General features: G+C 35.5%; 1 long non-coding RNA gene across 2 annotated transcripts in view; it reads right to left on the bottom strand.

Annotated features, from left to right (window-relative positions):
- Nucleotides 1-8,272: 8,272 nt before the first annotated feature.
- Nucleotides 8,273-18,542, bottom strand: part of LOC124078662 (uncharacterized) — a 52,105-nt gene continuing 41,835 nt past the window's right edge. For both annotated transcript variants that reach the window (XR_006846998.2, XR_006846997.2), the window contains exons 5-6: nucleotides 12,578-12,656; nucleotides 8,273-11,567 (exon numbers count right to left, since the gene is read on the bottom strand). This is a non-coding gene — a long non-coding RNA (uncharacterized LOC124078662). The remainder of the gene's footprint in view (nucleotides 11,568-12,577; nucleotides 12,657-18,542) is intronic.

The raw sequence follows: 18,542 nt of genomic DNA, 5'->3' as shown, positions 1-18,542 counted from the left end.
TATTTATTTGTTAGTTTTCGGTGGACACCACATCTTTATTTTATTTTTATGTGGTGCTGAGGATCGAACCCAGCGCCGTGTGCATGCCAGGCGAGCGTGCTACCGCTTGAGCCACATCCCCAGCCCCTAGACATCACTTTTTTTTAAAGAGAGAGAGAGAGAATTTTAATATTTATTTTTTTAATTTTCAGTGGACACAACATCTTCTGTTTGTATGTGGTGCTGAGGATTGAACCCGGGCTGCATGCATGCCAGGCAAGCGCGCTACCGCTTCGGCCACATCCCCAGCCCTAGAATCATTTTTTGAATGTATGCAGATATTGTCAAGGGAAATTTTTATTTTCACTTATAACAATCCTATCAATACTTATACACCAACAAATTTGTATCCAGAAACGCAACCAAGATTAAGGAAGAGGGAAAAGGGCTTTGCACTCTGAATCTGTACTCAAAGGAAGAAAGACCTGAATAGTGATTTGCACTCTTTTGATAGACACACTCACGAACTGTACAAGACACTGGAAGTGCATGTTTGATTAAAAATGGAACCAGCCCTCCTTTGTACTGAGCATGGTTCTATGCACTATGGATATTTCTGGGGTGCAGGACTCTCTCCCCCAACCTCTGGCACCTTGGCATTTGAGAAGCACCAGAAGCAGAGATCACTCTGGCTTCTTCCTGCTGCTCTCCCTTTTTAGTAATGAGGGTGCCCAAGGAATCAAACATGTGCTCAGAAGCAGGCAAACTTCACTTTTGTAGAAGGGTGTGCTACCAAGAAAGTCTGGCCAGCAGGCACACGTGGGCAGGCAGCCCACTGATTCTATCCCTAAGGCAGCACTGCCCCTCACTCAGATAGGAGGAATTGGGGGTTCCAATCTACATGACTGGCTAATTTTAAAATGGGGTGGGCAAAGGGAAGGGCTGTAGGTCAAGTGACTAGACCGGACACAGGTTGGGGAGCTCAGGATGGACATGAGGGGAGGCATTTGGGCCATCCTCTGGAGCCTGGATCCAGGAAGTTAGATAGACTACAGGATGCCTTTCTTACATCCCATTTTTACATTTAAGGTTAAACACTATATTCTGAAAATGGACCAACAGACTTTCTATTTTGCACACCCTGAAGCAGTCATAAAAGAACCCTTCCTCTAAGGCAGGCCATAAGACTATCATTCCAACAGTTCTCTCTCTACTTGGAAGAAAGGCCCTAAGACAGAAGGACCAGAGGAGTGTTGCAAATAGGACTTGCAGAGTCCCCAGTTTCCTCCCATCAGATCAGACCCCCTTGCCCAGTTATGCTTCTCCACAAGGGTTCATTTCAGCAAACTGAGCATAAGCATGTGGCTTCCCTGAGTCCCAGGTCCTCTTCTGAAGGCCCCTATGTCAGATTTACATTAAAAGGCTGGAGATATAGCTCAGTGGAGGAGCACTTGCGTAGCATGAGTGAGGCTCTGAGTTCAATCCCCAGTACCCCAAAATGATGAAACAGAACAAAAACCTAAAACATTCATATTAAATTCATTTGCATGCTTTTCTCTTGCAGATGTGATGTTGCTTTGTGGTAGGGTCTCAGCCAAAGTCCTGGTAGTAGGCATGGATAAGACTGGTTCTTCTCTCCTATGCTACAAAGACAAACACAAAGGAGAAAAGCAGCCTGCCTCCTAGTGGAATACCTTGGCTGGCAAGAAGTGACAAAATAACCCAGCACGTTTATTTGACACATAATTCCAGTGCTATGCAAGGCATGCAAAATCCACAGTGCAGGCCTAGGGTTGCAGGAATGCATAAGGAGGAAACAACTTCCAAAAAGACCTTACACAACTGCCTCTCCACATGGGTTGGAGCTGAAAATAAATCAGCATAGCAACCCACAAACACAAAGTCTAGGCACTTTGCTCTGTAAGTTCATCTTGTGTTCTAGTAAGGCTATTTCTTTATAATGACAGCCCCAACCATTTAGTTTTCATGGTTATTTGAAATTCCACTTTATTGAGTCATGAGTCTCTCTCATGAACAGGGTGCTCCCCCTTACTCATTTTCTTGGTATCCCCACAGCATCTAACATGGGGTTGGCACTCAACAAATGTTTTTGAGCTATATAATGGGTGAGTATATTCTAATGGGGCAGATGAAGTGGCAGAAAGCAGGTTGTTCATTGCTAGGTAATGAACAAAAACAAGGGAAGTCAGTTAGACCTCTTAAAATGTCCCCTCCAGCACTGCAAAGTGGCACAGTTCTGAGTATGAAAACGCTCACAGACTGTTTTTGGAAGAAAGTATACATCACCCAACCAAACAGAGAATTCTGTTTAATAGGAGAAGAACTTAGTATTTGTTCAAGATATTTTCTTTTTGGGGGGGAGGGGGTACCAAGGATTGAACTCAGAGGCACCAACCACTGAGCCACATCCTCAGCCCTTTTTTGCATTTTATTTAGAGACAGGGTCTCACTGAGTTGCTTAGTGCCTCACCATTGCTGAGGCTGGCTTTAAACTCGTTATCAGCTTCAGATCCATCAAGATAGATGAGTAGAAAAACAAACAATATGAAAAAACAAAGGAAGAAACCATTTAGAACAATACAGAATACCTCAACAACAGACTCCATCTACACCACAGTGGAGAAAATGTGAGAGATGAAATTTGGAAACTTTATGGTTAAAGTGATGTATGAGTTGAACAATGACATAAAATGTAAAATGAGAGAGAAAATACAAGAAATAAGATATTTCAATAAATAGAGATTCAGAAGAAGAGTCAGTCAGAAATCCCCCCCCAAAGGAATCAATAAACCAAATTAAAAATCAATTTTTAGGGCTGAGGATATAGCTCAGTTGGTAGAGGGCTTGCCTTGCATGCACAAGACCCTAGCTTTGATCCCCAGCACCTGCCCATCCCCCCAAAACCAATGAAAAGAATGACCAACCGACTGGATCACTTGAAACAGATATTCAGGCTTCAAAGACAAACTACCTCATCTTTTTAAAAATTACTTTTTAGTTGCAGATGAACACAATACTTTCATTTTATTATGTGGTACTGAGGTTTAAACCCAGTGAGTTACATGTACCAGGCAAAAGCTCTACCACTAAGTCACAACCCCAGGCCCAAGTATATAATATTGAAAAGAAAAATTGAAATTACTTTACATTTATTTTTCTTGTATCCAGAAAACATGGTGCAGTATTTTTATTGTAAAAGTTCTATAGATTTCTACACAGAAAACCATATTTTCTACTAAGATAGTTTCACTTCTTAACTTTTCAACTAGACGTCATTTATTAGTTATTGATTTTTTGATTATTGGTTCACTCTCTTATTATACATATCTTTAGATTTTCAATTTTTAATGTTAGTTTAAGTCAGATTGTTTTTAGGAATTGGTCCACATCATCTAGTTTATCTTATTTTTTACATACAGTTGTTATAGTATTCTGAGAAAATCCTTTTTTTTTTTTCCTTTTCTTTTTTTTTTTTTTTAATTCTAAATTGATGCCCCAAGTGTCATTTCTGACTCTGGTAATTTCAATCTTCTTTGTCTGTCTGTCTGCCTCTCCTCTCTCTCTTTTGCCCTCTCTGATTAGATTTAATGGTCAGTTTTGTTAATCTTTTTAAGGAAAATGAAATTCATTTTATGTTCACTGGTTCTTTTATCTCAGTTCTGCTATGTTTGTATTTAAATTTTTTTCTACTTAACACATAAATTTAGATACATTTTTAGTAAAAATTACAAATGTCAGAAGAATGTCAGTTTTGTCACAATGTATGTTGTGTGACGTTTACATCATCATTCCATCCATCTTTTGGTTCTTATTTTTGTGTTTCACTCTCATTCCTGACCTTTATGTGATTTTGAATATAAAGTGAATTCCTTGTACACAGCTGGATCTTTTTTATGCAGTACTAGCTATTAAACCCATGTGTTCTTTTCAACTGAAGTATGTTGTCAGCCCTTTTTATTTTTAAAAAATATTTATTTTTTTTTTAGTTTTTTTAGGTGGACACAATATCTTTATTTTATTTTTATGTGGTGCTGAGAATTGAACCCAGTGACTCACACATGCTAGGTGAGCGTGTTACCACTTGAACCACATCCCCAGCTCCCCTTTTTATTTTTTGAATAGGATATTGACAAGTTGCTGAGGCTGGCCTCCAACTGCCATCCTCCTATCCCAGTCTCCTTAGTTTATTATTTTTCACGTTCATATTTATTTTTAGTGTCTTCCTTAAAATTGGAGAGTTGGATTTATTTTCATTTAAAGCAATATTTCTGGTATTTTGCTGTTCATTTTCTTTATGCTCTATGCTTTGTGTTGCATCGTTGCAGTTTTTTTCTCATGTTAGAATATGGTTTTGTTTTTCTTAGTTTTAATTAATATTCTAACCTTACAAAATGAATTTGCATTTTTATCTACAAGATTACAAAATTCTGCTTCTTTACAGCCATGTCTCTCAACTCTGATCCATAGTTTCATGACAGGCTATTTTTATAAAATGTTTATGTGCACAATGGTTTGAATGGAGTTTAGCCCACAAGGGTTTATTATGCATTGCATACTTAGCTCTTAATGTGGTAGTGTTGAGCTGATTGAATCTTTAAGTAGGGAGAGGTGGAGTCTAGTGCATGATTATTAAGTCATTGGGCCATCACACTCAGAAGAGACTAATTCTAGTGTCTTGCAGTGAGTTCTTGAAAAAGTAAGATTATGACAAGTCAAGACTATCTCTAACTTCTACCTGCCTATGTCATTTTCCCCATCCCACATACTCATGCCATGATGTCATCCACCATATTATAATGCAGAAAACTGGGTACCAATTAGAAATCAAATTGATGGGACCCTAGATATTGGTCTTCCAGTCCCAAAATTGTGAGTTAAATAAGTCTTGTTTTCCTGGTACAGTGCCCAGTACTTTTTTTTTCTTTTAGAGAGAGAGAGAGAGAGAGAGAGAGAGAGAGAGAGAATTTTTAATATTTATTTTTTAGTTCTCGGTGGACACACATCTTTATTTTATTTTTATGTGGTGCTGAGGATCCAGGCACGCATGCCAAGTGAGCGTACTACCACTTTAGCCACATCCCCAGCTCCGCGCAGTACTTTTTATAGCATCAGGAAATGAGATAATATGTGCTGTTCAACATAAATTGGTGAGTATTGCTTTTGCATTTATACTTTCAAATAAAATAGAATATAGAAGTCACAAGTTCAAAATGCTGTTGTACTATTTTCTATATTTATCTACTTAGCTCTCTTTAATATCACTTCTTATTATTTTATGGTATTGTCTTTTACCATTCCATTTAAGTTTAGTGAGTTATTTGGCATTTCTTGTAGTACTTGTTTACCGAAAAGAAAAAAAAAGCTTCTCATTTTTTTATACCTTTATTTATTTATTTATTTAATTTTTGTGGTACTGAGGATCAAAACCAGGGCCTCACACGTGCTAGGTAAGTACTCTACCACTGAGCCACAACCCCAGCCCCAAGCTTCTCATTTTTTATTACATGAGAGCATATAGATTTTTCCTTTTCTTTCTTTTTGATGCTGGTGACTGTATTCATTGTGCCACCCCCATGGCGTGCATTACCTATTTTCCCTCCATTTCCAGTGCATAGACTGCCTGCATCCTAATGATTACTAGCCATTTTGGTTATCATATCTGCTGTCATGCTATTACAGATTTTGTGTTTCACTGACTAATGTTACATGGCAAGAGCCCCAGAGCATAAAAGCAATGATTCTTGAAATACACATAAGAGCATCTGTAAAAGCTGTTAATTCACATCATCTTAAGAAGATGAGCACAATAGTACATTTTAGATAGAAAAACTACATTCACTGATATTTTATTAATTATTTTTATTATTATTAATTGTTATTAGTTACTGTCAACATTTTACTGTGCCTCATTTTTTAATTAACCTTATTGTAGGTATGTGCACATAGGAGAAAGCAGTTGTCTTCATCAGCTTTTTCACTGCTGCAACTAAAAGAGCCAAAAAGAACAATGGCAAAAGAGGAAAAGTTTATTTGGGAGCTCACAGTTTCAGAGGGCTCAGTCTATAGAAGTCTGGCTCCATTCCTCCAGGGATCAAGGTGAGGAAGAACATCATGATAGAAGAGTGGGGTGGAAGGAAGTGTCTCATTCCATAATCAGGAAGCAGAGAGATTCTACTCTCCAGATATAAAATATATACCCCAAAGCCATGCCCCCAGAGACCCACCTCTTCCAGTCATACCCAGTCAGTTACCACTCAGGCAATCCAATCACAGAGTTAATTCACTGATTGGGTTAAGAATCTTATAACCCAATTATTTCTCATCTACACCTTGTATTGTCTCATAAAAGAGCTTTCAGGGGACACCTCACATCCAAACCAGAACAGTAGTCTATATTTTTAGGTACTATCAGCAATCTCAGGCATTCGCAGGTGATCAAGAAATATGTTTCTCACAGACGAATTGGGGGTACTGTGTAATTTTTTTCATTTTGATTTCATTTAGTTTGATACCAGAGAAGAAAACTTCTGATCAGTTAATAGTAGAAATAACAATTATGCCAAATGTTATAAATATACAGGATAAAGTGTAATTGTGAGATTTTGTATGTAGATAGCACTGATATATGAAACTGCTCCACAAGTAAAGAAAGACACTAACCCTTTATAGGATATTGGGGTGAGATAGAATATGGCCTATTTTATCTGAATTCTTCTGGTTTATCAAGATGACTCTGGAGAAGTCCTTATCACTCCCAGGGGCAATCTGACTTCCCTGAGATGATGGTTTGTGCTTTTGAGGTAGCCTCAGTTCCTGTTGTGAGGTAATTTCTCCCACTTGGGGGAGTAATCACATCATGGAGTCATTTTTGTGAACTGCTTTGGTTTCTGGAATTCAAAGTGACTGAGCATTAATGGCAGTGAATGAGAATTCTTGGCATCTCTTCAGGGGTTCTGGAAAAAGGTATTATGTTGTAAAAGATTGTAGTTGAATATCCCTGAAACTTTTGAAAGTATTTTATTCATCTTTCCCAGGCATCCTAAGTCTCAAAGGGTGACACAGTATGTAAATTCAGGGCCACCCAAGCTTGCACTAGGATTTTGGAATAGCACTCCTTAAATGAGTAACATGCTTGTAAAGCAGAGCTGACCAAGAACCCAACCAAAATGTAAAAAATACAGAACATAAAGACAGAGATGGCATGCTTTACCTTTCTTTTATTTACACTGAAGCCATCTACAGACCCATGTGATAAGTCAGCATATTTTAGTAAAGACAGTCTCTCTTAACTTCCTGTTATAATTTGTGGCTCAGGTTCACTTAAAATTTTGTGAGAGGTTCAGTGTGTAATAGGCCATAATGTAAGGCCTTGAAAGTGCATCTGTCCTTTGCTTTTGGTGATCTTTGACTGAGTCAGGGTAATCCTGTTTCAGTCTATGCAGTTCTTAGAGAATAGTCTAATGCCAGCCATCATATTTGGAAAGATTTTAACCACCATATATTCACAAAAACTCTCTATACTTTTGACTGAAGTAGTAATTGAAGATTTAGAAATCTGGGCTGATTATTATGTTCCTATGTTTCCTATACCTGTCTTCATTTCTCAGTAGATACAAAAAGGAGAAATAATTTAAATGTAATTTATGGGGATAAAAGTCTTTAAGTAATTTGAAATTTAATCACACTTCATAAATTAATTAAAAGAAATGTCCCACTATTTACCAAACAGTATCTCTTTTTTCTGTTACTTACAAACTGTCATAAAATGTAATTGAACACAGGTATAATTGATGGCAGGTAGGGTGTGACTGGGAGAGGGGGGTCCCTGGGGGCATGTTTTTGGGGTACATATTTTGTATCTGGAGAGTGAATTGAAAAAAAAAACAGTCACTGTTATATGGTAACAACATTCATCAACAATCTGAATAGAGTATTTGAAATATAGTTGTAAAGTCTTCAAAAACATACAGAATAAAATGGCTAGGGATGTGATTCAGTGGTAGACCATTTGTCTAGTGTGCTACAAGCCTGAGTTTAATCTCCACCACCATCACATCAATGAAAAATACAGATTAAAAATTCTCATTAATCTGGGCTGGGGATGTGGCTCAAGCGGTAACGTGCTCACCTGGTATGCATGGGGCGCTGGGTTCGATCCTCAGCACCACATAAAAATAAAATAAAGATGTATCCACCAAAAACTGAAAAATAAACATTAAAAAATTCTCTCTCTTCTCTCTCTCTCTCTCTCTCTCTCTCTCTCTCTCTCTCTCTCTCTTTAAAAATCTCATTAATCTGTCCTTCAACTTTGATATAATTAGCCAGAGGAAATTTATACTTTTATCAAGGTTTCAAGACTTGAGCGTATTTATTAATTTTTTGATTCATAATAAATATCTTCTCAGTGATAATGTCTGTACTATGCTGATATCTAAGGAGTTCCTTATTTCTATCACATCAACTACTAATGTCCGGTAAATTTTGAGCAACTATTCAAAAGTATTGCACACTCTATAAATTCAAATATTCTCTCTGATAATTACTCATATTCAGAAATGTATGGAGCATTGTGATTTTGCTCTACTTCCCACATATCAACATTTTCCTCAGTAATAAATATTTTCTTGATATGTAAGGCATGCATGTTACAGAGTTTTATGCAGACATTTTATGTATTTGGTTTTTAGGTAGTATTTTTTTTTAGGTTTGAGTAAAGCACTGATATGTTCTTGACACGTACAGGGCTTATTTTGAATACTAAATCTGTGCAGATTTGTAAGTTGGGAGCATTCATTAAAAGCTTTGTCACATTTTTTACATCTGTGGGGCAATTACTGCTATATTTTTGATATTTTAGAAAAGTTGAGTTTTGATTAAAAACTTTCAATATTTTTATTTTGCAATTGTATGTTTTCTTTCCAGTTTGAATTCTCTGATGATTGTACAGAATCAGATGTGACTGCATTACTATTACTGTCCTTGATGGAGTCTGCCTGCAAACAGGATATTCTGTCAAGGTATAGATAGGTAACAGCGGACATGCTTGAAAACGAGGTGTCTGCTGTCCTTGGGAGGACTTGCCTGCGAACGGGATGTTCTGCCAAGTGGGCTAGGAGGGCGCTGAGAAAAATTTTATTATCTGTTCTTAACAAAGAGCAGAGTTCAACATACTCCGGGCCGAGAGTAGATTAGCCATGAGAAGGGGTCACTTCTGATTAGAAAGTAAAACTTCTGTGTGCTATGTTTAATTAGCTGAAAGACCTGATTTATTGATGCTGGAAGGCTGCCTTCTTTGGTCACAATACTATAAAAAGATGGCTGTACACAATAAAGGACTTTTTTTTCTGCTGCTGCTTTGCTTGCTCTGCTTCTTCTTTCTTTCTCATGCTGACCTGCACGTGAATCACTGCAACAGGTGATCAATTACCTCACAACAAATGATTTTTACATTCTATAGATTTGTAAGGATTGTCTCAAGTACGAATTATCTGGTACTTGGTATCAGTTGAAGCATACTTAAAACTTTGCTACATTCTTTGCCTTTGTGTGGCTTTTATCCAGTATGATTTTTTTTCTGAAAAATAAGGCTTTGTCTAATAGGAAAAGCTTTCCCACATTCTTTGCATTTTTATGGCTTTTACTCAGTATGAATTTTGTGGTGTTGAATAAGGTCTGATCTTCGAATGAAACCATTGCCACATTCTTTACATAGGGTTTTGCCTAACAGTAAAAGCATTCCCACATTCTTTATATTGGTATGGCTTTTCTCCAGTATGAATTTTCTGGTGAATAATGAGGCTTGAGCTTTAAGTAAAGGCTTTGCCACATTTTTTACATTTGTATGGCTTTTCTCCAGTATGAATTCTCTGGTGTTGTGTAACATGTGATCTTTGATTAAAAGCTTTGCCACATTCTTTACATTTGTATGGTTTCTCTCCAGTGTGTATTCTCTGGTGCACAATAGGATGTTGCCTAACAGTAAAAGCTTTGCCACATTGTTTACGTTTGTATGGCTTCTCTTTGGTATGAAATCTCTGGTATTCAATGAGACTTTCAGTTGTATTCAAAGCTTGTTTACATTCCTTATATTTGTAATTATTTTCTTGAAAGCTTGTTCAATACTTCTTCTTGTTCCATACTTTTTGAGCATGGATTAAAAATGTTCTCACTTTTATCTTTATAAAGCTTTTTAAAATGATCACACAGATGTTTCCTAGGACTTAAAAAAGGATTACTTTTTATCAGTTTCACACAATTTTTATTGTTTTACACCAAAACATATATATTGCTATTTACTTAGGGCAGAGACCTGTCTACAGGTCTTGAAAGATTTATCATAAATGTAGAGGTATCTATATCTACATTTAGATTAAGCAATAGTAGGTAAGTACAAATCTTCCCACATTCATTCAAATTATATGCATTGGCACAAGGAGAAACTGTTCATTGAATCCTTTTTATAAAGTAACAATCAGACTGATAATAGTTAGAGAATTTCTTCTTCTTTTGTTTTAAAAAAATCTACAGAAATATTTGTGGACATTCTTTGCTACATTCTTTGCCTTTGTGTGGCTTTTATCCAGTATGATATATACTCAATGGTATATTTCAAAATATTCCAGTAACTCACTGAAGCATAAAATAGACTCCATAGCAAATTTCCCATTCTTTAGAGGAAGGATATGATTCCAAAAATGCTACACAGATAATTTAAAGGCACACAGATTCTCAAAAGTGACTGGCATATGTGCAGCTGTCTCTCCCCAGCTCAGCAGATGCCCCACATCCTGGCAATGCCACCAAACTTCTGACCCACTAGCACCTTCTTCTGGTTGGCAGGGGTCTCTGCAGGTGCAGGCCATGGTTGTGGCCACAACAAGTTGAAGCAGCCCTCATGAGGGCAAAGTGTGGGTTGCATCTCAGCTGGGCTTCTCAACTTTCAGCTCAAATTACCATCAAAGTGGCTATTGTTAAAAATCCCTGTATGTAATTAGCTCACTGAAATGAGTCAGAAGACACTTTGAATTTGTTGGTTGCACATGGCTTGGAATGCCCAGACTAGGGCCTCAGAAAAATCTAAGGGCAACAGTATTAAGTTTACTGGGGACATGTGTATGATCCGGGAAGTCTCTGGGTATGACACATGGAAAGATAATGCTGCTATGAATAAGAACAAACCTCATCCCACTCAAAAGCATAAAATGCACCGATCTTCTTGGATTTCATCTTGGAGTCTTGTTGCTATGGAAGATGAAGCAGTGCATGTCAGACGAAGATGCTGGAAAACATCTCTGAAGTGTGTGTAAAATAAAAACATGGAAGCCATTAGGCAGGAAAGTCTGGTATCTTAGGAACTCACAGTGGCAATACTGCTGTTTAGAGACTGCCCAGTACATGTGATATCCTACCTAGCTCTGTGTAAGTTCAGCACTGCACTGGAGATGGAATGAGCCATTGGAGACACATAGCCACATAGCCTCTGAGAGATGGGTGTATCTTCCAAGGATGCCAATCAACCTGTCTACAGCAAGACCTCTTCCACTGTAATCTTTATTTTATTTTATTTTCTGAGAGAGAGAGAGAGAGAGAATATTTTTTTCAATACTCATTTTTTTAGTTTTCAGGGGACACAACATCTTTATTTGTACGTAGTGCTGAGGATCCAACCCAGCGCCATGCGCATGCCAGGCGAGCATGCTACCGCTTGAGCCACATCCCCAGCCCCTTCCACTGTAATCTTATCCCTGCCATTGATGTACTCTCCTATAAATAAAGAACTAGCCATTTTCTAGTCATGTGTTTCAGTTCCTATGTGGACTAGGGAATCTATGAGGTGCTGCACCTCTTTGAAACTAATTTTTGGCTCTGTCTCTTCTTTCTTTAATAATTATTTCATCTTCTCAGGAGACTCATCACCTTCTGAGCAGAAAACTACCCTGGTGGGGTACAGTCCACACTATGATATAAAGTGATTCTGCTAAAGTATGAGTCTTAAATAGTGTTGAAAGTACATCACACAACTTGTAAGGTAATTAAAATTAGAAATAAATATTTATATTAATAATCTGCAGACTTTTATCTAACGTTCACTCATGTAGAGATCACTAAAAATTTTAAAACATAACTGATTAATTAGTATTTTATCACTGTTTTGATTTCTTTCATTAAAATGTTTATCTATTTTAATCATATTTTTAAAGCTGAGAAAACTGGTTGAATATTTTCCTAAAGGCATTTTTAAGACACAGCTTCATAAGAGCCTGTAAGCTTTGAACATATATCTATTTTCATACATCTTGTTGTATTTAAAAATCTGTGTATTGTGACTGGTTTTACACAAAGTACTGAATAGTGAAAATTATATAATTACAATTATGTAATTGAAAGTATTATCCAAACAAAAAGTGACTGGCATAAGTTGAGAAGTCAGCCTTATGTAATAATGTAACCTGATGACAGTGTAATTTTCATTATAAATAATTGTCATGCATTTGTTTTGTTCATTAAGACAAATTTTCTGAATTTCCCTCTCCACAATTTTCCATTCCTTGTTTAAAACTAAATATAGATTCCATACCTTCTCTTAATCAAGTTTTGCAAAAAATATTTTATTTCCTGCTCTCCTAAAAATTCTGGGTTTTGATGAGAAGACATACCTGAAAGAAATTAAAATAACAAATTATCCACTTACTATATTATGTAAATATATAAAATTTTATCAAAGGGGGGAATAACCAGAGAACAGTATAATCTAAGGCCATTCTTACTCAAGAAATATAAGAAATTTACAACAATATTTTTGAGAACTTCAAAAATCATCTTGCAAATTCAAAGCACCACAAATAAGAACAAACTCAAAGTGACTGTGTTACCACAACAATGTCAATTCACAGCCTCTCAGTTCAACTTTTTCAGATTCCACATCTGACTCAAATGTTGCAGGACTTGGCTGGGGATATAGCTCAGTTGGTAGAGTGCTTGCCTCACATGCACAAAGTCCTGGGTTCCATTCCTAGCAACACACACAAATAAAATGTTGCAGAAAATGACTTTATCCCATATATACTTTATGTTCCCTTGTGGTGAGTGTTACTTAGGATTGAACATAGGAGTGTTTTACCACTGAACTACATCAATAGAACTTTCTATATGTATTCTTTTGTTTAATGTAGGATATCACAAAGATGCTAAAGCTCATTTCAAACTTACAATCTTACTGTCACAGCTTCCCAAACAATACAGTTATATATCATTGATCCTGACCTAATTTTGTTTAGTTAGTTACTTCCAAACATTTTCCAAAATTACCATTATGCTGTATTTTAAGTGAAAAAAATCACAATAAAAATAACAGAACATGCAAAAAAGGGGAAAGTTGCCTCAAGGAAAGATATAATATAACACTAGTAAGTGAGAGTTAAGAAATTGAAAGTTATTAATCATCTAAGAAATGCCAAATAACCACTCAAAAGATGTTTAATGAACTAATTAGCAATGGAGAAAACTGAATAAAAATCAGAAAAAAAAACATAGCAATAGAAAAAGTAGAACTATACTAGGAATATTTTTTTAAGAAACAATGTCTGGGGCTGGCAAAGCATCTGCCTTGCATTCACAAAGCCCTGGGTTTGACCTCCAGTTCAAAAAAAAAAAAAAAAAAAAAGACCCCACCAAAACAAAACCAATAAGATTTTTAAAAGAAGAAGATGAAGAAAGAAACAATGTGATAAATTAGAAATGGTAGGAGGAAATGATATCCAATGTTAGACAATCAATTAAAAGATTTAAGGTAAAAAATTTATAAGGACACTTTTAGGGCTGGGGATGTGGCTCAAGTGGTAGCATGCTCACGTAGCATGTGAAAGGCACTGGGTTTGATTCTCAGTACCACATAAAAATAAAATGGAGATATTAAAAAAAATTTAAAAGAATTTATAAGAACACTTTTAGAATTCTTCATGAAAAAAATTTTGGTAGGAATAAGAAAAATAGAGATTTCATTTACAAAGATACTCCTATATGGTTAATAATTAATTTCTTAGCAGAAGACTTCCAGAAAGGAATTGGAGTATATAGTCATATGGACTGAAAGAAAAAAAAAGTCTACCTAGAATACTATATCCACCAATACTACTTTTTGAACATTAAGAAAAACATAGGCTTTCAAGGTATATAAATGCTCAAAAATTTCCTCACTTCTAGACCTGGTCTAAGAGAAATACTAAGTGGAATCCTTCCAAGAAAATAAATATGCACAGCAATACAAATCATATAATATTTGAAAGCTTTTGTGGAAAAGCAAAATATATACAAGTATAAATTCTATTTTATTGTCATTGTGGTACATAAAACATTTAAACCTACTATGGAATTTGAAAGGATAAAGCATAAAAAACTATCACAAACCTTTACTAATAGGTATAAATAATAAAAGCAGCTTGACATCAATAACAAATTATAAGGTCTGGGGATGTGGCTCAAGTGGTAGCACACTCGCCTGGCATGCGTGTGGCCCAGGTTCGACCCTCAGCACCACATACAAAGAGAGATGTTGTGTCTGCCGAAAACTAAAAAATAAATATTAAAAAATTCTCTCTCTCTCTCTCTCTCTCTCTCTCTCTCTCTCTATCTCTCTCTCTTTAAAAAAATAACAAATTATAAGAAGATATGTTAAGACAATGATTGCTTTAGAAAACCAAAGTTAGGTCAGTTTAAAATGGAGTGCAAACTAAGTACTTTAATTCTTTTTGTTGTTATTTTTAGTTATACATGACAGCAGAATGTATCTTGACATATCAAATATATGTGAAGTATAAGTACCCATTCCTTGGTTGTATATGATATGAAGTTACACTGGTGGTATATTTATATGTGAACATTGGAAAGTTATTTTCAATTCATTCTACTGTTTTTAAGTACTTTTTAAGTACACTATCACTTTTTAGAAAATTTTTTAGTTGTAGATGGACAAAATACCTTTATTTTATTTATTTATATGTGGTGCTGAGGATCAAACTCAGGGCCTCACACATGCTAAACAAGTGCTCTACCACAGAGCCAAAAATTCAGCCCCCATAAGTACTTTTATATAATCTGAATGTAATGACAAAATAGAGAAGATAAAAAAGGAAATATGGAAGAATCAAAATAACACCATAAAAACCTATAAACCACAAATTAAAGCAGTTTTTTAAAAAATTAGTACACAAAACTGTAAGAAATCAACAAAACTTGCAAAGTTACAGTAGCTAAGTTCTTCGTCATCAGTAATTTAAGCACAAATAAACTATTATGAAACACTAAGAAGAATACAAACATGACTAACAAGATTAAACATAAAAATGTTAATTATGTCAGAACTAAATCTACAGAAGATTGTCTTTAGATCAAAAGTCACAAATAGACCAAAAACAAAAGGATGAAAGAAATATTACATTCAAAATTTCAAAGATGGTAATAATTACATGAAAATAATCAGAGACATAGTAGAATATTATATAAAGATAAATGTGGCCAATCTCTGGAATACAGTAGTAGTAAATATATGTGTAACTCAAATCGTATTTCACAAAGATAGGAAACACTGAAAGAACTCATCATCATTGAAAGTAACAAAGTAATAGTAGGAGACATCCATTCCCAATAAATGCAAAGAATCAAAATAGCATTGGAATAGTACTCAGGGATTAGAAAACTTCAAAAAGTATTATAAACTAAATATGGCTAAAGAGGCAATCTTCTCAATAGTTAATAAAATGTTATCCAAAGGAGACCAGGTTTAAAGCTTAAAACAAATAATAACAGTTATTAAAAATATTGAAATTCCTTTCTAACATAAGGTAATTAGTTTAAAATCAAAAGTGGAAGTGATAACCAAAAATTCATAAGAATGAGTTCAAAGCCATATCCAGCAACTTAGCAAGGGTCTAAGCAATTCAGCAAGAAGCAGTCTCAAAATAAAAAATAACAAGGGCTTATGGCCAGGCATGGTAGCACAATCCTATCATCCCAGCAGTGTGGGAGGCTGAGACAGAAGGATCATGAGTTCAATGCCAACCTCAGAAAAGTGAGGCGCTAAACAACTCACTGAGACCATGTCTCTAAATAAAATACAAAATAAGGCTTGGGATGTGGCTCAGAGGGCAAGTGTCCCTGAGTCAATCCCCAGTACCCAAAAAAGAAGGGCTGTGGATGTAGTAGCTCAGAGGTTAAGCACCCTGATGTAATGTTTCTATAGCATCCAAAGCAATCTAAGAAGACCATATAATACCTATCAGATGTTCAACATTATTTTTTCAGAACAAAAATTTTGTGTAGTATCCAGGTTACATAAATAACTAAACATATTGATGAGGAAGATATATGTAACAAAACTGAAAGTACAACAATAAGCCCTCAATTTGATTGTCAAATCAAAATATATTTACAGATCTATGCTCATTACAACATTCAATAGAGACAATGTGGAAAGCCAATCAAATATCCTTTCTCATGAGTGCACAAAGGCAATTTGGAATGAACCATGAAAAGTTTTCAAACTTTGCCAGGAGCAGTGGTGCCCACCCATAATCCCAGGACTTCAGGAGGCCAAGACAGGAGAATCACAAGTTCAAAGCCAGCCTCAAAAATTGTGAGGTCCTGGGGCTGGGGTTGTAGCTCAGTGGTAGAGCACTCGCTTAACAATGTGAGGCCCTGGGTTCAATCCTCAGCACCACATATAAATAAATAAATAAATAAAGGCATTGTGTCCAACTACACCTAAAAAAAATAAATATATATGTTTTTAAAAATGGTGAGACCCTAAGCAACTCAGTGGGACCCTGTCTCTAAATAATTTTTTAAAAAAACAAGTCTGGTGAGGCAGCTCAGTGTTTGAAGTGTCCCTGAGTTTAATTCCCAGTGCAAAAAAAAAGTTTTCAAACTTTAAAAAGATAAGAAATTATATAATACCTACAATGATTAACCTTTAGGATAGTACGCTAAGAGAAATAAGTCATTCACAAAAAAACAAGTACCCTGTGATTCTACATATAAGATATCTAATGTAGCCAAACATACAGCCTGAAATGAGTGCATCAGGGATGGAAAGGTGAGAGACGAATGAGCATTTGTTTGGGGAAAAATGAATTTTACATTTATGTGATACAAACTTTGTATGTTACAAAACAATTTGAATCAATAATAGTGAACAGTACATTTAAAATGTATAAGACAGTAAGTTTAAGTAAGAATGGTTTTGATCACGACTAAAATTTGACAATATTAAAAAGATACACAGAATTCTGAAAATCTTTATCTTTAAAATGTGAAAGTCTTAGTACTAGAAAATAGATTCATCTATATAGAGATGGTGAATGTGCTAGTAATTCTAGCTACTTGAAAGTCTGAGGCAGATAATTGCAAATTAATCTTCAGCCACTTAGTAAGAATCTGTTTCAAAATAAAAGGAAAAAGGGGATGGAGATTTAGCTCAGTATTATAGCACCCCTGAGTTCAATTCTCAGTATACAAACATATGCCTATATGTATACATTTATACAATGAAATTTAGATAAATTATATGAATGATCACATGAACAGAGTAAACAATCAAGGCACTATATACAAATCATAAACAAAGCAGGGGTAATATTTATACATGTAAGTAAGAGCATATATAACTATATTAAAAATGGACATATGGTTCAAATACAATTTAATTTCACCCAATATAGTCCTCAAGTGAGAATTTCTATTCAATTAAAATATATAGGTGTAAAAACAGAAAGAACATTGAGTGATGTGAGAAAACCTACTGAACAACACTGAAGCTACTCCAAACAGTGCAATTCAAAAAGAGACACAAGAATTAGAGAAAATGTAACCCACAAAATTCTGCATAACAAAATTCTGCATTACTTTAGAAATCCTTCTTTTAAAAAATTGCAGTTATAGATTGACAGGATGTCATTATTTTATTTCTTTTTTTTTAAAGTGGTACTAAGGATCAAATCCAGTGCCTCACATGTGGGAGGCAAGCCCTCTGCCACTGATCTACAGCCCCAGCCCTAGAAATCCTTATTTAAACCATATTTATCAGCTATAATTTTATAGCCACAGGAGCAGGCATTGTGAATCACCGCTATTCATTATATGGCAGAAAATTTTACATAAAATCCAGTATAAGCATTCATAAAAAGCTTTGATGAAAAAAAATATGAATTAATTTTTAAATTATATTAAAGAAACTCTTCTAAGATATTAATACATTACTGTTATAGTTAAAGCTTTGTCCCAGGGTTGCATAAACTGACTTCCAGACCACTCACGTATAATCGAATCAAGCCTTTATTGAAGCACACCGGTGGTGGCTGACCAGAACATAAAGCTGTTCCCCTGATCAGCCCCGAACAATTGCAAGGGCACTCCTTATAAGCCCGAAAACTGCAAAAGGGATGTTCAGGGGGTCTAGCCAATGCAAGCAAGACAGGTTACAGAAGCGGGACATTGCAGTCAAGCGGAGGGAAGCCTAACCAATCACAGTTAGCCCAGTCACCCCAGTT

Source organism: Marmota monax, unplaced genomic scaffold (genome assembly GCF_021218885.2).
Source record: "Marmota monax isolate L192 unplaced genomic scaffold, Marmota_monax_Labrador192_F-V1.1 WCK01_AAM20220418_F8-fsc00009, whole genome shotgun sequence".
Taxonomy (NCBI): Eukaryota; Metazoa; Chordata; class Mammalia; order Rodentia; family Sciuridae; genus Marmota; species Marmota monax.
This window is presented reverse-complemented; position numbering and strand designations above follow the sequence as displayed.